We start from the raw sequence: 20,914 nt of genomic DNA on the forward strand, positions 1-20,914 counted from the left end.
TGATTCTCTATACAGTGGATTTATTGGGTTGAGGAGACCCTTCTTCCAATCATTGAGTGACATGTGGAAAAGGGATCTACTATTCTCCTCGGACGACTGGCAACTTTACTCAAAGCTGAATGAGAGAAGTACAAGCCTTTTAGTTTCGAGTAATCACAAACATGGTTTTGTGCGAGGATGTGTCCACCTGTGGAATCACAAAGGTGCATACCAATACCACTGAGGATGCTAAGAATCTAGCTAAAGACTATTGGGTTAGTGATTTGTGATCGATTTAGAGTTTCTAAATGGAATACGCATTTGCGCCATATGGTCCAATAATTCATTTAATAGGAGAATGCATGCCGTTATTTTTCATAATTACACAAGGCCTATCATGAATATGGTGAATGATTCTGTATCTGGACTGGTCTGGTATCAAGAGCAATATTACAAGAGAAAAATGTCATTGAGAAATCATGATATCTTTAATCTATGGACTGAAATCCAAGGAGTAGTTGGGAATGCCAGAAAATAGCCATGCAAGATCAGGAAATTCTTCTTGGCACAGAATGTAAAGCACTGGCAAAGATGTCTTTATAGAGGCTTTCGTCTTCATAAATGGATCGACCCCAACTATTTTCACATGGACATGGAGCTTTTCGCAGAACTCTGTCATGGCAGATCTACATGCACATGAAAACATTCTGAAGCATTGTCAAAAGAATTTGCATGGAATATTTTGACCCATTGTTGCAAGTAACTGGAAGAGGAGCCAAAACAAAACTAAATGTAGAGATGGAGGAAGGACAGTGGTAAAATTATTCTGGGTGATGAGTCTCATACATGTGCCTCTTATAAACTTATAATTCCCTTCCATACTTCAACAATTCTTCTTTGTTGAAAACCTCTGCTCAACTTACACCAGCACCAACCATGTCAAAGAAAAAACAATATACTTCTAGGAACCCAATGACAGAGGCATTTTTGAGTTGGAGAAATCCTTTCAACTTTATACTTCTTCTTGCTCAAGACGACAAATTTGATCAATGGTTGAAAACCCACAATGTCATTGCAAAGAGAATCATCTCTGAGCTCTGCACTCAGCCATGCCAAGGCGATTGAATGTAAAAATAGAAAGGGAAGCAAGATATGGAGATGCCGAGGATCCGTGTCCTGGAAGCATGAGAAAACTTATACTATTCACAAACATTCAATCTTTAAAACATCTCCATATTCACCAGAGTGTGGATTTTGCAACCTTCTTTCCATTGCAGTGCAGTGGCATCTGGTCTTGATTGCAAAAAAAATTCATTGATTGGGAAAACTTTCTAGGAGACATCACTAGGAAGTAAACAAATACCTTCTTATGGTGATGGCGAAGAGTTGAGTGGAGAGATATAAGAAGTCTATCTGGGTGCCGATGTAAGTACATGTATGACCATGGAGATCCCAGAGTGATCAAAGTCTGGATCCTTGGAATTGTGGAAAAATAAAGTTATTGGCTGATTCTCTATACAGTGGATTTATTGGGTAGAGGAGACCCTTCTTTCAATCATTGAGTGACATGTGGAAAAGGGATCTATCATCTACTATTCTCCTCAGACGACTGGCAACTTTACTCAAAGCTGAATGAGAGAAGTATAAGCATTTTAGTTTCGAGTGCTCACAAACATGGTTTTGTGCGAGGATGTGTCAACCTGTGGCATCACAAAGGTGCATACCAATACCACTGAGAATGAATAGAAACTAGCTAAAGACTATTGGGTTAGTGATTTGTGATTGGTTTAGAGTTTATAAATGGAATATGCATTTACGCCATATGGTCCAATAATTTATTTAATAGAATGCATGCCGTTATTTTTCATAATTACACAAGGCCTATCATGAATATGGTGAATGATTCTGTATCTGGACTGGTCTGGTATCAAGAGCAATGAAAGGTATATTACAAGAGAAAAAATGTCATTGAGAAATCATGATATCTTTAATCTTTGGACTGAAATCCAAGGAGTAGTTGGGAATGCCAGAAAATAGCCATGCAAGATCAGGAAATTCTTCTTGGCACAGAATGTAAAGCACTGGCAAAGATATCTTTATAGAGGCTTTCGTCTTCATAAATGGATTGACCCCAACTATTTTCACATGGACTGGGAGCTTTTCGCAGTACTCTGTCATGGCAGATCTACATGCACATGACAACATTCTGAAGCATTGTCAAAACAATTTGAACATGGGAAAAGTTGTAAACTTTTTGCATGGAAGGTTTTGACCCATGGTTGCAAGTAACTGGAAGAGGAGCCAAAACAAAACTAAATGTAGAGATGGAGGAAGGACAGTGGTAAAATTAGACAAGAAGCAAGTTTATTCTGGGTGATGAGACTCATACATGTGCCTCTTATAAACTTAAAATTCCCTTCCAAACTTCAACAATTCTTCTTTGTTGAAAACCTCTGCTCAACTTACACCAGCACCAAACATGTCAAAGAAAAAACAATATACTTCTAGGAACCCAATGACAGAGACGTTTTTGAGTTGGAGAAATCCTTTCAACTTTATACTACTTCTTGCTCAAGACGACAAATTTGATCAATGGTTGAAAACCCACAATGTCATTGCAAAGAGAATCATCTCTGAGCTCTGCACTCAGCCATGCCAAGGCGATTGAATGTAAAAATAGAAAGGGAAGCAAGATATGGAGATGCCGAGGATCTGTGTCCTGGAAGCATGAGAAAACTTATACTATTCACAAACATTCAATCTTTAAAACATCTCCATATTCACCAGAGTGTGGATTTTGCAATCTTCTTTCCATTGCAGTGCAGTGGCATCTGGTCTTGATTGCAAAAAGACATCCATTGATTGGGTGAACTTTTGAAGAGACATCACTAGGAAGTACATAAATGACTTCTTATAGTGATGGCAAAGAGATGAGGAGTGGAGAGGAAGAAGAAGTCTATCTGGGTGCCGATGTTAGTACATGTATGACCATGGAGATCCCAGAGTGATCAAAGTTTGGATCCTTGGAATTGTGGAAAAATAAAGTTATTGGCTGATTCTCTATACAGTGGATATATTGGGTTGAGGAGACCCTTCTTTCAATCATTGAGTGACATGTGGAAAAGGGATCTACTATTCTCCTCAGATGACTGGCAACTTTACTCAAAGCTGAATGAGAGAAGTACAAGCATTTTAGTTTCGAGTACAAACATGGTTTTGTGCGAGGATGTGTCCACCTGTGGAATCACAAAGGTGCATACCAATACCACTGAGAATGATTAGAAACTAGCTAAAGACTATTAGTTTAGTGATTTGTGATTGGTTTAGAGTTTCTAAATGGAATATGCATTTGCGCCATATGGTCCAATAATTCATTTAATAGGAGAATGCATGCCGTTATTTTTCATAATTACACAAGGCCTATCATGAATATGGTGAATGATTCTGTATCTGGACTGGTCTGGTATCAAGAGCAATATTACAAGAGAAAAATGTCATTGAGAAATCATGATATCTTTAATCTATGGACTGAAATCCAAGGAGTAGTTGGGAATGCCAGAAAATAGCCATGCAAGATAAGGAAATTCTTCTTGGCACAGAATCTAAAGCACTGGCAAAGATGTCTTTATAGATGCTTTCGTCTTCATAAATGGATCGACCCCAACTATTTTCACATGGACATGGAGCTTTTCGCAGAACTCTGTCATGGCAGATCTACATGCACATGAAAACATTCTGAAGCATTGTCAAAAGAATTTGCATGGAATATTTTGACCCATTGTTGCAAGTAACTGGAAGAGGAGCCAAAACAAAACTAAATGTAGAGATGGAGGAAGGACAGTGGTAAAATTATTCTGGGTGATGAGTGTCATACATGTGCCTCTTATAAACTTAAAATTCCCTTCCAAACTCCAACAATTCTTCTTTGTTGAAAACCTCTGCTCAACTTACACCGGCACCAATCATGTCAAAGAAGAAAATACACTTCTAGGAACCCAATGACAGAGACGTTTTTGAGTTGGAGAAATCCTTTCAACTTTATACTTCTTCTTGCTCAAGACGACAAATTTGATCAATGGTTGAAAACCCACAATGTCATTGCAAAGAGAATCATCTCTGAGCTCTGCACTCAGCCATGCCAAGGCGATTGAATGTAAACATAGAAAGGGAAGCAAGATATGGAGATGCCGAGGATCCGTGTCCTGGGAGCATGAGAAAACTTATACTATTCACAAACATTCAATCTTTAAAACATCTCCATATTCACCAGAGTGTGGATTTTGCAATCTTCTTTCCATTGCAGTGCAGTGGCATCTGGTCTTGATTGCAAAAAGACATCCATTGATTGGGTGAACTTTCGAAGAGACATCACTAGGAAGTACACAAATGACTTCTTATAGTGATGGCAAAGAGATGAGGAGTGGAGAGGGAGAAGAAGTCTATCTGGGTGCCAATGTAAGTACATGTATGACCATGGAGATCCCAGAGTGATCAAAGTCTGGATCCTTGGAATTGTGGAAAAATAAAGTTATTGGCTGATTCTCTATACAGTGGATTTATTGGGTTGAGGAGACCCTTCTTCCAATCATTGAGTGACATGTGGAAAAGGGATCTACTATTCTCCTCAGACGACTGGCAACTTTACTCAAAGCTGAATGAGAGAAGTACAAGCATTTTAGTTTCGAGTACGCACAAAACATGGTTTTGTGCGATAGTATCAGGATGTGTCCACCTGTGGCATCACAAAGGTGCATACCAATACCACTGAGAATGATTAGAAACTAGCTAAAGACTATAGTGATTTGTGATTGGTTTAGAGTTTCTAAATGGAATACGCATTTGCGCCATATGGTCCAATAATTCATTTAATAGGAGAATGCATGCCGTTATTTTTCATAATTACACAAGGCCTATCATGAATATGGTGAATGATTCTGTATCTGGACTGGTGTGGTATCAAGAGCAATATAAGGTATATTACAAGAGAAAAATGTCATTGAGAAATCATGATATTTTTAATCTATGGACTGAAATCCAAGGAGTAGTTGGGAATGCCAGAAAATAGCCATGCAAGATCAGGAAATTCTTCTTGGCACAGAATGTAAAGCACTGGCAAAGATATCTTTATAGAGGCTTTCGTCTTCATAAATGGATTGACCCCAACTATTTTCACATGGACTGGGAGCTTTTCGCAGTACTCTGTCATGGCAGATCTACATGCACATGACAACATTCTGAAGCATTGTCAAAACAATTTGAACATGGGAAAAAGTTGTAAACTTTTTGCATGGAAGGTTTTGACCCATGGTTGCAAGTAACTGGAAGAGGAGCCAAAACAAAACTAAATGTAGAGATGGAGGAAGGACAGTGGTAAAATTAGACAAGGATCAAGTTTATTCTGGGTGATGAGACTCATTCATGTGCCTCTTATAAACTTATAATTCCCTTCCATACTTCAACAATTCTTCTTTGTTGAAAACCTCTGCTCAACTTACACCAGCACCAACCATGTCAAAGAAAAAACAATATACTTCTAGGAACCCAATGACAGAGACGTTTTTGAGTTGGAGAAATCCTTTTAACTTTATACTTCTTCTTGCTCAAGACGACAAATTTGATCAATGGTTGAAAACCCACAATGTAATTGCAAAGAGAATCATCTCTGAGCTCTGCACTCAGCCATGCCAAGGCGATTGAATATAAAAATAGAAAGGGAAGCAAGATATGGAGATGCCGAGGATCCGTGTCCTGGAAGCATGAGAAAAACTTATAGGGGAAGGCGGGGTAAGTTGAGCATAGGGGCAAGTTGAGCCACCAGCCCCAGGCCAATAATGAATGAGTCAGACATTGTGGTGGTGTCATGTATTGATGACCCATAGCATAACCCCTAACCCCACCACATTGTTTTCAACTTTGAAACAAAAAGTAGTTTTTTTAGAGGGAAAAACATGAATTTCAGCCAAAAAAGTAAAAAAGAGTGTGAAATAGATAAGTGCTTTATAAACACACACGTCTTTGAATATAATAAAGACGTGATAACAACATTATTAGTCCAGGTATGGATCTTCATTCTTGTCATAGTCTTTTATATGATGGATGCATAATAAATGTGTGGATACAAAATTATCGCACTAAGTTCGGACTGGGGTAAGTGGAGCCAAACAGCATGGGGCAAGTTGAGCCATGGTAAATCCTATGGTAATGTATCTTAAAAAACAAACAAACCATAAAAATTGATTGAAATGCTGGTTGAAAGGAGCAAATTTACATGACTGCTCTTTTCCTTTTTAAGGATGTTAGTATTTATAGAGAATTAGCAAGTGAAAAGACTTTAAAAAAAAATTGACATGCTGGTTTTCCCCTCATACATTTTGTACATAGTTTTTGTGGCTCAACTTACCCCAGAAGGTGGCTCAAACTAACCCCATATATGGGGCAAGTTGAGCCATTTGACATCGTTTTTTTAAAAGGTCACGATGACTTTCAGTGTGGGGATAGAAAGTTATATATAGGTGGAAAATATTTCAGAAGAATTAAATTTCAAGGCAAGGTACTTATTTCAACGAGATTGTTTATCATATCAATTCTAACTTGCAAAATGCAAAAACTGTCACAACTTACCCCGCCTTCCCCTAAACACAGCCTATTCACAAACATTCAATCTTTGATATATATTTGATATATCTTTGATATATCTCCATATTCACCAGAGTGTGAACTTTGCAACCTTTGTTCCATTGCAGTGCAGTGGCATCTGGTTTTGATTACAAAAAAAATTCATTGATTGGGAAAACTTTCTAGGAGACATCACTAGGAAGTAAACAAATACCTTCTTATGGTGATGGCGAAGAGTTGAGTGGAGAGATATAAGAAGTCTATCTGGGTGCCGATGTAAGTACATGTATGACCATGGAGATCCCAGAGTGATCAAAGTCTGGATCCTTGGAATTGTGGAAAAATAAAGTTATTGGCTGATTCTCTTACAGTGGATTTATTGGGTTGAGGAGACCCTTCTTTCAATCATTGAGTGACATGTGGAAAAGGGATCTACTATTCTCCTCAGACAACTGGCAACTTTACTCAAAGCTGAATGAGAGAAGTACAAGCATTTTAGTTTCGAGTGCTCACAAACATGGTTTTGTGCGAGGATGTGTCTCAACCTGTGACATGACAAAAGGTGCATACCAATACCACTGAGGATGCTTAGAAAGTAGCTTAAGACTATAAGAAAATGAATGGTACTTGCATCCAGAATTTCAAAGTGTATCTCAGTGAACTAATCTGGAAGGAACGAGTCGTGGTCGCTTAGCACAATGCAATCCTTGGCTTATTTTCACTCATGACGAAATACTACGCCCTGACGTAGCCCAATTCGGAATTGGATCGAAATATCCTCTTTAACTCGTGGGCCACAAGGATTTTAAACATACATGTATACTTCAATTTGCAGTTTAACATTAATGTTTTTGGGCATGGATTTTGTTGTTATTCACCAGACATCATAGTTTTATTGAATATATTTGAAATTCAATTTTTGGAATTGTAATTACACTTCATATTGCAGAATGTTACTTTCTTTGCAATATGTATGTAAGGACTTTGAATTGGTCAATACTGTCATTGTACGTTTGAAGACATACATGTACATTTTTCATGAGGCACATGTGTATTTTTTGTAATTGGAATAATGAACCCCCCCCAAAAAAAAAAAATTGTGATTTTATCAGTTTTCTTGTTTCTAAAATTTGAAGAATTTGATCCTTTGTTTTAAGTTACATTTTGAAATGATATATATGGCAAATACGCATTGTCAAATGCAATGAAGTGGAAATTAGTTGTTCTATGAAGTTTTGATGTGATATTGTTTTTAAAAGTTGTTTTACAATGTAGCATAATGGTCAATGCTGATTGAAAGTTTAAATCAAACAGAAACTTAAATTGAATATATTGAGGAATCAATGTACTTTTACGCTTACACAGTTACATACATACGTGCATTGTTTACAAACAATAAAAACTATGACAATTTTGATATTTGAATAGCGTCTCTCTAATTTGCGGTAAATATTCTTAGGATCACTAACCTACAATACATGTAAAAGACAATTATAAAACTCACTGACAAAGATGAATATCCCATTGTGGCAAACTCATCTTGATTTCATCGCCCAATGTGGAATTGGAACGGCCCTACAGCTAGGTACCGTAAGTAACGGTGTATTAACCGCACCTTTTTCTCGCCGGGATAGAAGCAAAAGTCGGGGGTGCAGTTTATACACGGTGACGGGTCTGAGCCAGCCCGCCGTAACCCCTCCCGTACATGTTCGATGTCTGCCAGTTCACAACACATCGGGTGGCCGGGCGTAGCCGCCCAGGCAATGTCGTTTAGAGGGGTATGAGCCGCGGGTAATGGAAAGCGATTATTACAATATTAATTAAATGTTGTCCATAACAAACGCACCCACCTTCATGACACTAATTTTGACTTTATTCTCGATTCAAAGTAGTGAAGTTCCCTGGCTAATTTAAAAGAGATGCCAAGCATACTCGGTAATATTTTGTCACCGCTGAGCGAGAGTTGAGTGAGCTCAGAGATTGCGTTGTAATGTGGTTATAGTGCGACTTAAGCTGGCGCAATTCAAAGTCCCGTTTCGCGCCAGCTTGTTTTTTTTCCTTCCTGTTTCCCCTTTCATTTTGAGTGCTATTACGTCCCCATTCTACCCCATTTTAGAGATCATGTCCGCCTCATATTAGTTACACACACTGACACAGTCAGACAAGTCCTCCTGGACCTGGCCTAACAGTAGAGGCGCTGGTCAAAAAATTGGGATCGTCCCAGTTTACAGGGACTGTCTCAGTTTATAAGGATTTCTTCACAAAAATCTAGGAAAGTTCATTCACCTGTCAAGTGCCGACACCAATCGAGTGTGCTACTGCTAGTCAATGTAAACATATCACACTTCATAACAAGATTGGAAGACGGCAAGTCATGAAAAATAGACGGTGAACTGGGGGGAATTGAGGTCACTGAATCTATTTTTAGCACTCTCAATTTCCGTAATTGCTGTCTTTGTCCTGTAGGGGGAAGTGAAAAAAAAAAGGCCCCATAAACAAGGACAGTCTCAATTTATCAAGACATGATTTGTCTTGGTTTATGAGGATATCCTTGTTTTCTGGGACAATCCCAATTTTTGGACCAGCGCCTCTACTGCCTAATGCCAAATTTGTTAGGCCTACCTGTAGATCTAATCTGCAGAGTTCAGTTAGGCCTAAATTATTATGGTATAGGCCTAGATTCTAGATCTACCCAGTACCCAGACAGTTGTTGTGTATCCGGACAGGTTGTGTGTCCGGACGATCGATTTAATTTTAGAAAGTCATTTGGAAAAATTTACAAGCGAAGTTTCATCAATTTTTAGTACAAAATGTTAGGAAATATTATACTATAGGGCCTAAGACTAAGTAAGAGTAGAGAACAAAATACTGATGATTACTTCCATTGAATTCACATTTTTAGTGTAATCCAACACGATGTACAAATGGCAAAGACAAAAAAGGGCTTGAAGTTGAAAAATATAAAGACTAGTGAGTAGTGTCCGGACACCCGATCCCCCCATCCTACCGGGTGCGCAGACATGAGGGCCCTCATTTTGAAATGCGAGCAAATTACATCAAGTTGTCTCAAATTCAAGTGCCGAATTAGTTGCTTATTGATTCACTTCCAAGCACAGGACGTGGTACGGTCGCGGGCCGGGACGACCCGCCGGGAGGCTCGGGAGGAATGCAGGCCCGTTTCTGTCTGAATTCAATCGAAGTCCCGACTCCGCGCGAGCACACAATTAAATTTAAACAACGCCGGGATTTACTGATTCAAGCAGGTATCAGAATATATGTATGCATTTAACAGTAGTATATGTTTTATTCAAATACCTCTAAAATAAATTTAAAAGGACTAGGCCTACCCTACTGTAATTTCTCACCAAATTTGATCTCGCTTCGAAAATTTGCCTTCAGTAGAAATGCGTAGCAATCGCAATTTTCGAAAATTAAATTTCAGTTTATTTTGCGCGACTTATTTTCAATAGACTTTAAGTCCAGCCGCTTTCTTCACTTAAGAGTTGTAATCCCTTTGCAAGATCGCGTCAGAATATGAGCAGTTGTAAACTTAACTGCGCACAAGCAGTAAAAGGTCATTTGAGATGAAGATGAAGGTGGTTTTCAAATTTACTGACATAGGCATTTGCGATTTGATGATTATTCATGTATTCCTTTAAAATATTCTTTTCATCAAATTCAAGCTGAAGAGAAACAAAGTCTTCTTAAAGGACAAGTCCACCAAGGCACCAAGGCACCAACAAAACCTTGATTTGAATAAAAGAGAAAAATTATTCAACAATCATAACACTGAAAATTTCATCAAAATCGGATGTAAAATAAGAAAGTTATGGCATTTTAAAGTTTCGCTTATTTTCAACAAAATAGTTATATGAACGAGCCAGTTACATCCAAATGAGAGAGTTGATGACATCACTTACCCACTCACTCACTATTTCTTTTGTAATTTATTATATGACATATGAAATATCTTTATTTTCTCGTCATTGTCATGTGAAATGAAATTTCATTCATCACTGAACACATGGAATTCCATTATTTTAACATTTTGTGCTTCTGGCAAGAAGGTCCTTATCGTCAAATTCGTAAAAATTGAATTATTGTATAATTCAAACAATAAAAAACAAAAGAAATAGTGAGTGAGTGAGTGACATCATCGACTCTCTCATTTGGATGTAACTCTGGCTCGTTCATATAACTATTTTGTTGAAAATAAGCGAAACTTTGAAATGTCATAACTTTCTTACATCCGATTTTGATGAAATTTTCAGCATTGTGCTTGTCTGATTTTTCTCTATTGATTCAAATCAACATTTTTCTGAGGTGGACTTGACCTTAAATCACTGGTATTTGACAGTAGTAGTCAAAATATGCCAGGAGGCAGGAGCAGACAATAAAACAAACAGATTAAAAAAACTTTACCCCTGATATACTATTCTAGTCACCTGCTCTATACAATGCCTTCCAGTCTTAGAATTTGAATGCTTTGCCGGGATAACTTACGCAACATCTTCATATGAAAATGTTAGTGCTCATCCTAATAAAAAATCGCAAAGGTCATTTGAGAAAAGTTGATCATCAGCTAACGGTGAACTAACTTATATCAGAGTAGACTGCACAGCGAAATTTCCGAACACTTTGCTCGATCGGCTATGCTACGCTTGGGCTTGCCCCGGGGGCTTGCTCATAGAAATCAGAAATCCCTTTAAATTGGTTAAGTTCATGATTCATCTGATGGTGGAATCTTCTTCTTCACCCCCCCCCCCCCCCTCCTCTTCCTCTCCCTCTTCTGTGGTGAAGCTCCCGAAGACTAGATCTTGAGGTGTCGGCGGTGATTTGTAGACAATTAATTTGTCCTAGCCTATCAACAATAATGAAGGGAAACACCTTCGAGGCCACGGATGTTCCAACCCATCCCTCTGAATTTCATATTAGTAAAGAACATTTTTATGGCGATGGAGATAACTCATTTCTAGAAGAACACAAAGATCTCCATTTAGAGTCACCACCACGTAAAAGCTCACATTTTAGTTACAAATATTTACATAAAGTATACACTACATTTTAGTACTCCCAACAAATCCTCGCTAATTCATCATCACTTAATGATATTTATAAAATTAAACGCAAAATTAATCTTGCATAAAAAAACAATGGCACCAGCTTAAAGGGACGCGGAAACAAAAGATACTCTGATAAGTTTCATTGAAAAATAGTTTGTCCTTAAATGAGAAAAGCGGGTCGAGAATGAGTTAATTTCTTCAGGGTAGACAGTAACACAAGTCTGGACCATGATATCGTATCGGATCTGATGGCTTTAAGTAACTTTAAATCCGCAAGGTGAAAGTTTACAGGTAACCTATGGTTTTTGAAAAAAAAACTGAGGTTTAAACTGAAAGAGGGAGCAAATTATTGACGTTCTTTACACATAAAAAATATTTATTTATTTGAATTTATTTATACAGGATAAAAACATGATCAGCACAGCTGTTTTACATCATGCCGTCTTGATACAACAGGTTAAAAGTTGTAAAGTTGAATATATATATATATAGATAGGGTATTTATTTATTTAAACAAATCATCAAATAGATTAAAAATAACAAACAAAAATTAACAAAGTAACTAGGGAATTCATGATAGACAACTACAAAAAATGATATAGTAATCTAAAAGAATTAAAAGTTAAAACAATCAATATTCACTAAAAAATATGGACTTATAAGGGATATTATTCATAGTCATGCATAATGATTATTACAGATTAAAAAATATATTGTCTTTATTTGAATTTTTGAAAGTGGAAATAATAATTCGGATCGTTTGAATATTCGTTCAACTTGTCACAGAAATTGAGACTTTAAATGTCTTCTGCCTATAAAGATAAATGAAAAACCTAATCACATTTGTTTGGTATTGAGTCTTTAGTAGTGTTTGGTATTTAGTACTTGATTGTATACCTCCGTTAAATCACCTGAAAAAAAATCCCGAAAGAGACTTTTTAAATCACTAAATGTATTACAAACAAAATTGTTCTTGCCTAGCATTAGAGACTGCCATGTTATCAGGTGAATTGATGCTCTATGTCGATCAGGAATGACCCCAGAACCCCAAGTTGCCTAGCGCCCCCTTTCGGCTTTGTGGACCTCTCACAAATCAAAAATTGTTTTTCGAGCACAGTCAAGAAATGCGGGCATAAATGCTTATTATTCACAAGTGCGGATCCAGGATTTTGAAATAGGGGGGCGCCAGCGGCGAGGGAGCGAAGCGACCGAGCGGGGGGAGGGTGTGGGAGGGGGGATACCCCCCTCCCACGGCAAGGACTTTTTCAAAAAATCATGTCCAAAAGTCGTATTTTGAGAGCACCTTTAGAAGAAAAATGCACACTTAAATCACTGTAAATTCATGAATAAAAGACACATACTGACTCATTTAGGAGCTGGTTTCCAGTCACACACCGTATAAGCGGACATTCAAAACATACATTTGGCAAAGGCTCTTCACTTGCTTGCATCATGTGATTGAAACGTCAAATTTAAATGATACGAAACTGAGACTTGTAATCGATAAGTTCCGAATAATCCATTCTGTTTATTGTCATTTGTGTATTTACATTGTGTGTTTCAAACGATAATTGTTTAGTCGTATGGCAACATGCATAAAATTTGGTTCTTTTTCCCCAAAATGCACAGTAAATTGTTACAAACTACAGAAAAAACGACATCATCTTCTGGTAATCAACCTTTTCCCTCGTATTATTTTCAAATCATCTTCAATAATCCAGTCATTCTGCACAACCTCAAAGTAATATAATGCTTCTTAAGGGGATTCTCATCATTTTTATTGTTTACGTTCAAAGTCTCTCATCGCGTTGCCATCTTAACTTATGACCAGCCAGGATGAAATTGTATTTATATGTATTTTAACATAAGATAATCAATTTTTACGAAGCACTTGTTAAAACTATACCACAAATAATTAAATAAGGTCAATGATAAAATGCTAGAAAATACATGTAAGGAGCTTTGATATCCAGTCCATAATTGTATAAGTTATAACTATCAGTGGCAGAAAATGTAAAATAAACCGAGGCTCGTCTTCGGTATACAGAGTTCAGAAGGCATTTTGTAAGCTTTTCATTTATGAAATTACAACTTGTTTAGACCATGAATTCATATAGGCTTCCAATTTGATGTTTTTTCTACATGTTGAATCAATGTATACCAGTGGCGTACCGTTGGTCACGGCATTTGGGGGGCACCAGCAAAAATTTCGGGTGACTTAGGGACCGCGCGAAGCGCGCTCAGTTGTCAGGTATTCTGACCTAATAAAAATATTTTAAGGCATGCAGTGCCATTAAACGGCTATGTATCTCACTGATTAAATAATGCGAGTGCGAAGCGCGAGCTGGAAATTTTTTATATTGAGGGCTAAAAATGGTCATTATAAGCAAATTGTTTTGTAATCATGATACTTAACTGTCTCGCTAAACAAACAATGCGAGCGCGAAGCGCGAGCTAAAATTTTTGTATATACTGACCCTAAACAAGGAAATATTAAGGACTATATTTTAGAATCCATTAAGAGTATAAATATCCACCATAGTCATCTAATGCTAGTGCCATCCTTTGCTGATTTTGTTAGAATTACATCTTAACACAGTCATGAAGCACCTTTTTGTAGTCATGTAATCATGATTATCATAAAATACGCATCTTACTAATCAAATACTGCAAGCGCAAAAGCGCGAGCTGAAAATGTAGGAAATTCACACATGAAGAGGGGCATTCTAAGGGTTGTTTGTAGGAATTCTCTAAGACCCTACGTATTTGACTAACCAAATGATGCGAGCGCGAAGCGCGAGCTGAAATTTTTGTTTATATTGACCCTAAACATGGATATTTTAAGGACTATAGTTAGGAATTCATTAAGTCAGAGTATACATATCTCACCATAGTTATCTAATGCGAGTGCCAAGCGCTTGCTGATTTTGTTAGAATTACGTCTAAACACATGGAGTACTTTTTGAAGTCATTGTAATCATGATTATCATACGCATCTCACTAATGAAATACTGCGAGCGCGAAGCGCGAGCTGAAAATGTAGGAAATTCAGACATGAAGAGGGGCATTCTAAGGGTTGTTTGTAGGAATTCACTAAGACCCCACGTATTTGACTAACCAAATGATGCGAGCGCGAAGCGCGAGCTAAATTTTTTTGATATTCAGATCAGAAAAATTGACATTTTGAGGACTGATTTTAGGAGTTCATGAAGAGCAGAAATCTCACCAATCAACTAATGCGAACGTTAGCACGGACAGGAAATGTTTTATTTTAAGACCTTTAAATAGGGCAACAACTTTCAGTAGTCTTGAAAAAGAAGAATATATCACTACTTAAAACAATAATAACTCTAATTGCGAGGAAATATATTATTATTGATTTGAAAACGGGAGGCTTTAGTACAGCAGGTTTATATATCTCGTTAAACAATCTATGCGAGCACCAGGAACAATGAAGACAATTAAGCGAATAATGTTTCATTAAGTTATGAAAAAATGCATCTTATGTTTATAACATAATATAAATAATATAAGACTATAATAAACAACAATTTCTTCTTTCCCCCCACTACGTTTCTCTTCCCTTTTCCCTCTTTTTCTCCTTTTCCCCGTTTTTTTTTTTTTTTGGCCAGCCGATTGGGGGGGCACGTGCCCCCCATGCCCCCCGTAGTTACGCCACTGTTTCCAACCAGCAAAGTAAATGTTGTAAACTGTATTGATTGCCTTCTGTTGGGCAAAGCTATTCCTGCCAAGTTTGAGCTCAATCATGACTTTTATTTTTTTAAGATGAAAATATGGAAAGTTTATTTATGCAAGACAAACGAAGAACAGACGAAATAGTGGAATTTAATTACTCACACTATAATATATAAGGGATATACTTTCCAGTATGCCGACGTCAGAATTGAGTTGTACAAAAAAGTATGAGCACGTGCACGCGTATAGCTTGCCTCAAGTCCAAAGCTCAAGTCACGTCAATCGGACGGGTGCGCGGAGGAACACATCAGGGAGGGGGAAATCTGTCTTCCACCAACCTCCTTGGTCAGATGGATTTGGGTTTACGCGCATATCATCGGCAGCGATCGGGGGGGGGGGGGGGGGGGGACGTGTTCTCCCCCAAATATTTCGGGGGAGGTCGTCCCCCCCTAGATTTTAAAACTATTTTTTTTTCGATTTTGCTGGCAATTTTTTTTTAAAGATATATTGTAATCAGCAAACCTATAGATTATCAAACATTAAAATGGGGTAAGGGGGGGGGGGGGGGTTAATGTCACAATTTCTACTTTTTAACAATACACAGTGTGTCCTCGGGACGTTTTCCCCAGCACGAAAGTATTTTTATTCTCCCCCCCCCCCCCTTCACATAAAATCTTCGCTCCTTACGCTGACATATAGCTGCCTATACACAGCAAACGCTGAGTGGGGTCGACTGGTGATTGAGAATATACAATTTTGCTCCTTGATAATTCGTTTGAATGATTGCTTCGGCGAAACTTAGTTGGGCGCCCTGGATAATATGCCTCTGAATCTACCAGAAAGTGTAAAAGTTAGTTTACATTAAATACAAATATGTCTGACCTATACATTTCAGTGAAAACGTACATGACCAAGGCAGAATGATAATGCTGCGCACGTGGCGCCCGATAAAGGGCTTCATCTTTGAGTGAAGAATAATCTCGGGGATAGACATTATCATTCGCATCGTTGACACTTTCTCTCGCGATCTGTTACTTACAATTTACATGTATTTGCCATAAAGACGGACAAACGCATGTTACAAAAAACACAAAATTTCGGGAAAAAATGATATCCAATCCAACATCTTCACACTGGTCACTGCACTGCAACTCCCGATTACAAGTGGTGCAACTTTCCAACCAATCGACTTGCGCGCCCTGGAATTCCGGAATTTACATATTGCAATACAGTATGACAGAGGTGCATTTGTGCGAACACAAAGGCCATGAGCGTAAGTTAAAATATAGTTTTTACTAGATCTAGCCCTTGAAATTGACTACATTGTACCAATCCAGTAAATATAACCATCAAAAAAAAAAAAAATCCGGCGAAAATAGGGGGGGCGCGCGCCGGGGCGCCCCCCTCTGGATGCGCCACTGATTCATATAAACTGTATGGTTCGAATTATGGTGAAATACAATCAAACGTGCGAAAATTGATTAAAAAAAGCAAACAATAAATAACAAAAAATGGCAAGAGCAAATTTTTAAATGTTTGATGACTTCTTAAATTTGTTTGAAAATATTATTTAAAGTCCATTTACTGTTAGTAGTCAATCTGTTTTGGGATATTATTCTCCAAAAAGTCCAATATCCGAAATGAAACTGTGAAGGTTTTTTTTCACTCTCTTTTTTCTCCCATGGAATTGCGGCTGCTCTGAATCATGAACACAAAACCTGGAAATCGGGCAAGTCGGAGATAACGTTTTACAGCACCCGGTGGACATTAGGAGTTGGGTTGTGCCGTAGCAGACGAATGCTTCCTGCAATTGTGACTTTGACCTTGGGAGGTAATTTCTGAAGTGATCCACGGTCGCTTTCACACTAGAGCGGGTTCTAAAAATATTTTATCAGGAATCTTTATTTCTTGTCCAGAGCCTTCTGTAAGGATTGATATCAGGGGCGGACCCAGGATTTTCCAAGGGGGGGGGGGCACATTTCGTCCGCTGAAAATTTGACATGTCCAAAAAAGTACTCACTTTCAAGGGGGGGGTGCACACTTGAGTAAAAACGGTATATTTACATTTATTCTTTTGCTCAAAGGGATAATGGTTTCTATAAGACTATCAGTTTCCGAATGTTGTCAATTACATGACAATATTTTAGGGCGTTATTAAAAGATGGGAAAAGGGTAATCATGTATCTATTATATACCGTGGTAGGTGCATGAATAATCCCAAAGCCGTTGATATTTCCATTGTTAGACTATAGTGAGAATGCCCTTGAAGGGTTACCCAAGACTTCTTCTGTTACCGGATCCGATATGGTTTGATTGATCGTTATCTGCTAACAAAAATGTCACGTCTTAAAACCCGAGAGACACGAATTGCAGGAGAAATGAAAATGTGAATCATAAAAGGGGATTTCAAAATCATATGCGAAACTAGCTACGGGGAGAAAATATTGTTTTGGTGCTATATCCATGATCATGGACCTATTACAAATGCTGTGATGTATCTTGTAGCGCATGCTAAGACCCGGCTAAGTCACTATCCTATACACCATGACCACGGGGCATGCTGACAGTCAGTGGCGTGACGTGGGTCAAAGCGTTGGGGGGGGGCACCGGCCAAAATTTTGAGTCAGATAGCGCCCGAAGCGCGCTCAGTTGCCAGGTATACTGACATTTTTAAGGACAGTGCCATTAATGTATCTGACTTATCACATAATGCGAGCGCGAAGCGCGAGCTGAAATTTTTTGAAATTCAGACCTAAAAAGGGACATCATAAACAAATTTTTGTAACCATAATACATACCTGTCTCGCTAAACATACAATGCGAGTGCAAAGCGCTTGCTGATTTTGTTAAAATAATATACATCTATACACATGGAGCACTTAAAGTCATTGTAATCATGATTAACATACGCATCTCAGACATCAAATATTGCGACCGCGAAGCGCGAGCTGAAATTTTTGAATACATTGACACCAAAGAAGGATATAAGGACTATTTTTTTGAAGGAATTAATTAAGACTACACATATCTCACCATAGTCATCTAATGCGAGTGCCAAGCGCATGCTGATTTTATTAGAATTACAATTAAAATTAAGCACTTTTTGTAGACATTGTAATCATGATTATCATACGCATCTCACTAGTCAAATATTGCGAGCGCGAAGGGCGAGCTGAAAATTTAGGAAATTCAGACATGAAGAGGGGCATCCCAAGGCCTGCTTGTAGGGATTCACGAAGACCATGCGTATTTCACTAACCAAATGATGCATGCGAGCGAGAAGTGCAAGCTGAATTTTTTTTATATTCATATCAGAAAGAAAGGGAATTTTTAAGGTCTGATTTTAGGAATTCATGAAGAACAGACATATCTCACCGATCTACGAATGCAAACGTTAGCACGGACAGGAAATGGTTTATATTAAGACCTTAAAATGGGGCTATCACTTTAAGTAGTCATGAAAAAGAAGCATAATACGTCACTACATAAAACAATAATAATTTGAAGTGCGAGAAAATATTTTGTGTATATTGACTTGAAAACGGGAGGTTTTAGTAAAACAGGATTATAAATCTTGGTAAACAGACAATGCGAGCACCAGGAACAATGAAGACAAAGCCTAGGCCTTGCGCAAATTATGTTTAATAAATTTATGATTTTTTTATTATACAACGTAACATGATTATCATATAACATAATAATTAGCAATAATTTCTTCTTTCCCCACTACGTTTCTCTCACTTTCTCCCTCTTTTTCCTCTTTCCCCCGTTTTTTTTGCCAGCCGATGGGGGGGGGGGGGACGTGCCCCCATGTCCCCCGTAGTTACGCCACTGTGGACAGTGATCGGATGGTGTGCCAACTTTGAAAAAGAAAAGGAAATACGAAAGGGGAGTATAAAGACCTATCTAAAGAACGTTGCAATGTACTTGATAATGAAAAAGAAATAAAATTGGCATGCTATAAACAGAATTTTATTTGGTTAGTACCGTCATGCAAAAATGCACGTTACTTTATTAGAATGTTCGTATGAGATGAGTAAAGTCAATCCGGTATCTAGTATGCATTTTACTACTTTCACGCAATATTGCTAAACCTTCAGATGTAATATACCATGTATTTTGAAATCTTAATCGTATTTTGATGAAAATTGTCATCGTTTTGCTAATTTACTTGCTTATCATTCAGATGCTATTATTTTCAGCTGTCGGTGCCCCTTTATACTGATGGCGCATTAGGGCAACATGGATTATTTGAATAAAAGGGCACCCTCATGCCAGGGTGACCAGATTTCACAAAATGAAATACGGGACAATCGACAAAAAAGATCAACAAAGAAGGTTACACAGTGTTACACCTGTGAAAAATTATTATGAATTGGAAAGGAGGGTGAACGAAAGAATGAAGGAGAGAAAGAAAAGACGAAAGAAAAAAGATGAATTGAGAAGAAAGAGAAAAAAATGAAGGGAAAATGAAGGGGGGGAAAGAATAAAAGAAAGAATAAAACGATGAAAGAAAGAATAAAAAGCGAAAAAAGTTTCTGTCATTCTTTGAATGGAATACCGAAAGAAAGAAAAAGAAAGGAATGGAAGAAGAATACATGTGTGAAAGACAAAATAAAGGAGAGAAAAAAAGAAAGTAAGAAAAAGGAGGAGGAAAGAAAAAATGAAGGAAAGAAAAATGTTTCCTTCATTCTTTGAAAGAAAGAAACGAACAATTAAGAAAGAATGAAAACAGTAAGTGAGGAGGGAAGGAATTAAGGGAGGGAGAAAGAGAAAGAATAAGGGAAAGAATTAGAAGTGAAAATAAAATAAAGAATGAATGGAGGAAAGAGAGGGAGAAAGAATGAAGTGAGGAGGAACGAAAACATAATGGAAGAAGAGAAAGAATTAAAAGAAAAAGGAGAGGAAGGGAGGGGGAGAAAAAAGTTTAAAGAAAGAAAGAATGAAGGAAATAAAAAAAAGGAAATTTGATAAAGACAGGTAAGAAAAAGGAGAAAAGAAAGAAAAATGAACAGAGAGAGAGAGAAAGGATCAGGAAAGAAAGATAGATGGAATAAAAACGGGCAAGCAGGAAGGGTAGATGGATGAAGAAAGAAGGATAGAAAAGTAAGAAAGAGGAAAAAAGTTCAGACTTCAAGCAAACAATAAAATCCAATCATCTAACAAAAATTCATGATATTTTGTTTTTCAAATATGTTTTTAAAACTAAAAAAAAGTTTTAGAAATGAATAAAATTTCAAAGTGATTTTCTTTTTATTTAAAAATTAGATGAAGCATCGCGGCATCATACACAACAAGACTCAAAACGAAGGCTTAAACAACTAGATCTATAAACTCAAGAACTTGTTCCTCCGATCACATCTCCAAATCAGTAATCTGAGAACCCAAAATATCATTATACAAATTTTGTACATTTTTTGTGATTATTTTCGCATGTTTGGAGAGAATCTGCTCCGATCCTACATGCCTAGCTATAGTAGCCTGCCACACAATGGCAGGAGGCCAGTTCGTTTGCGATGTATTGGGGTTAGCAAGAAAATCACCGCAGAACTATTAGTTTA

General features: G+C 37.6%; 1 protein-coding gene across 4 annotated transcripts in view; it reads right to left on the bottom strand.

Annotated features, from left to right (window-relative positions):
• LOC121408353 (coiled-coil domain-containing protein 62-like) overlaps nucleotides 1-10,051 on the bottom strand; it is a 45,197-nt gene extending 35,146 nt beyond the window's left edge. For 2 of the 4 annotated variants that reach the window (XM_041599795.1, XM_041599798.1), the window contains exon 1: nucleotides 9,960-10,051. The gene's annotated coding sequence lies outside the window, so the exon portion shown is untranslated. Of the gene's footprint in view, nucleotides 1-9,698; nucleotides 9,785-9,941 lie in introns of those variants that run through there. The other 2 variants (XM_041599796.1, XM_041599797.1) reach the window with 2 other exon arrangements.
• Between the last annotated feature and the right edge of the window lie 10,863 nt (nucleotides 10,052-20,914).

This window comes from Lytechinus variegatus, chromosome 2 (genome assembly GCF_018143015.1).
Source record: "Lytechinus variegatus isolate NC3 chromosome 2, Lvar_3.0, whole genome shotgun sequence".
Taxonomy (NCBI): Eukaryota; Metazoa; Echinodermata; class Echinoidea; order Temnopleuroida; family Toxopneustidae; genus Lytechinus; species Lytechinus variegatus.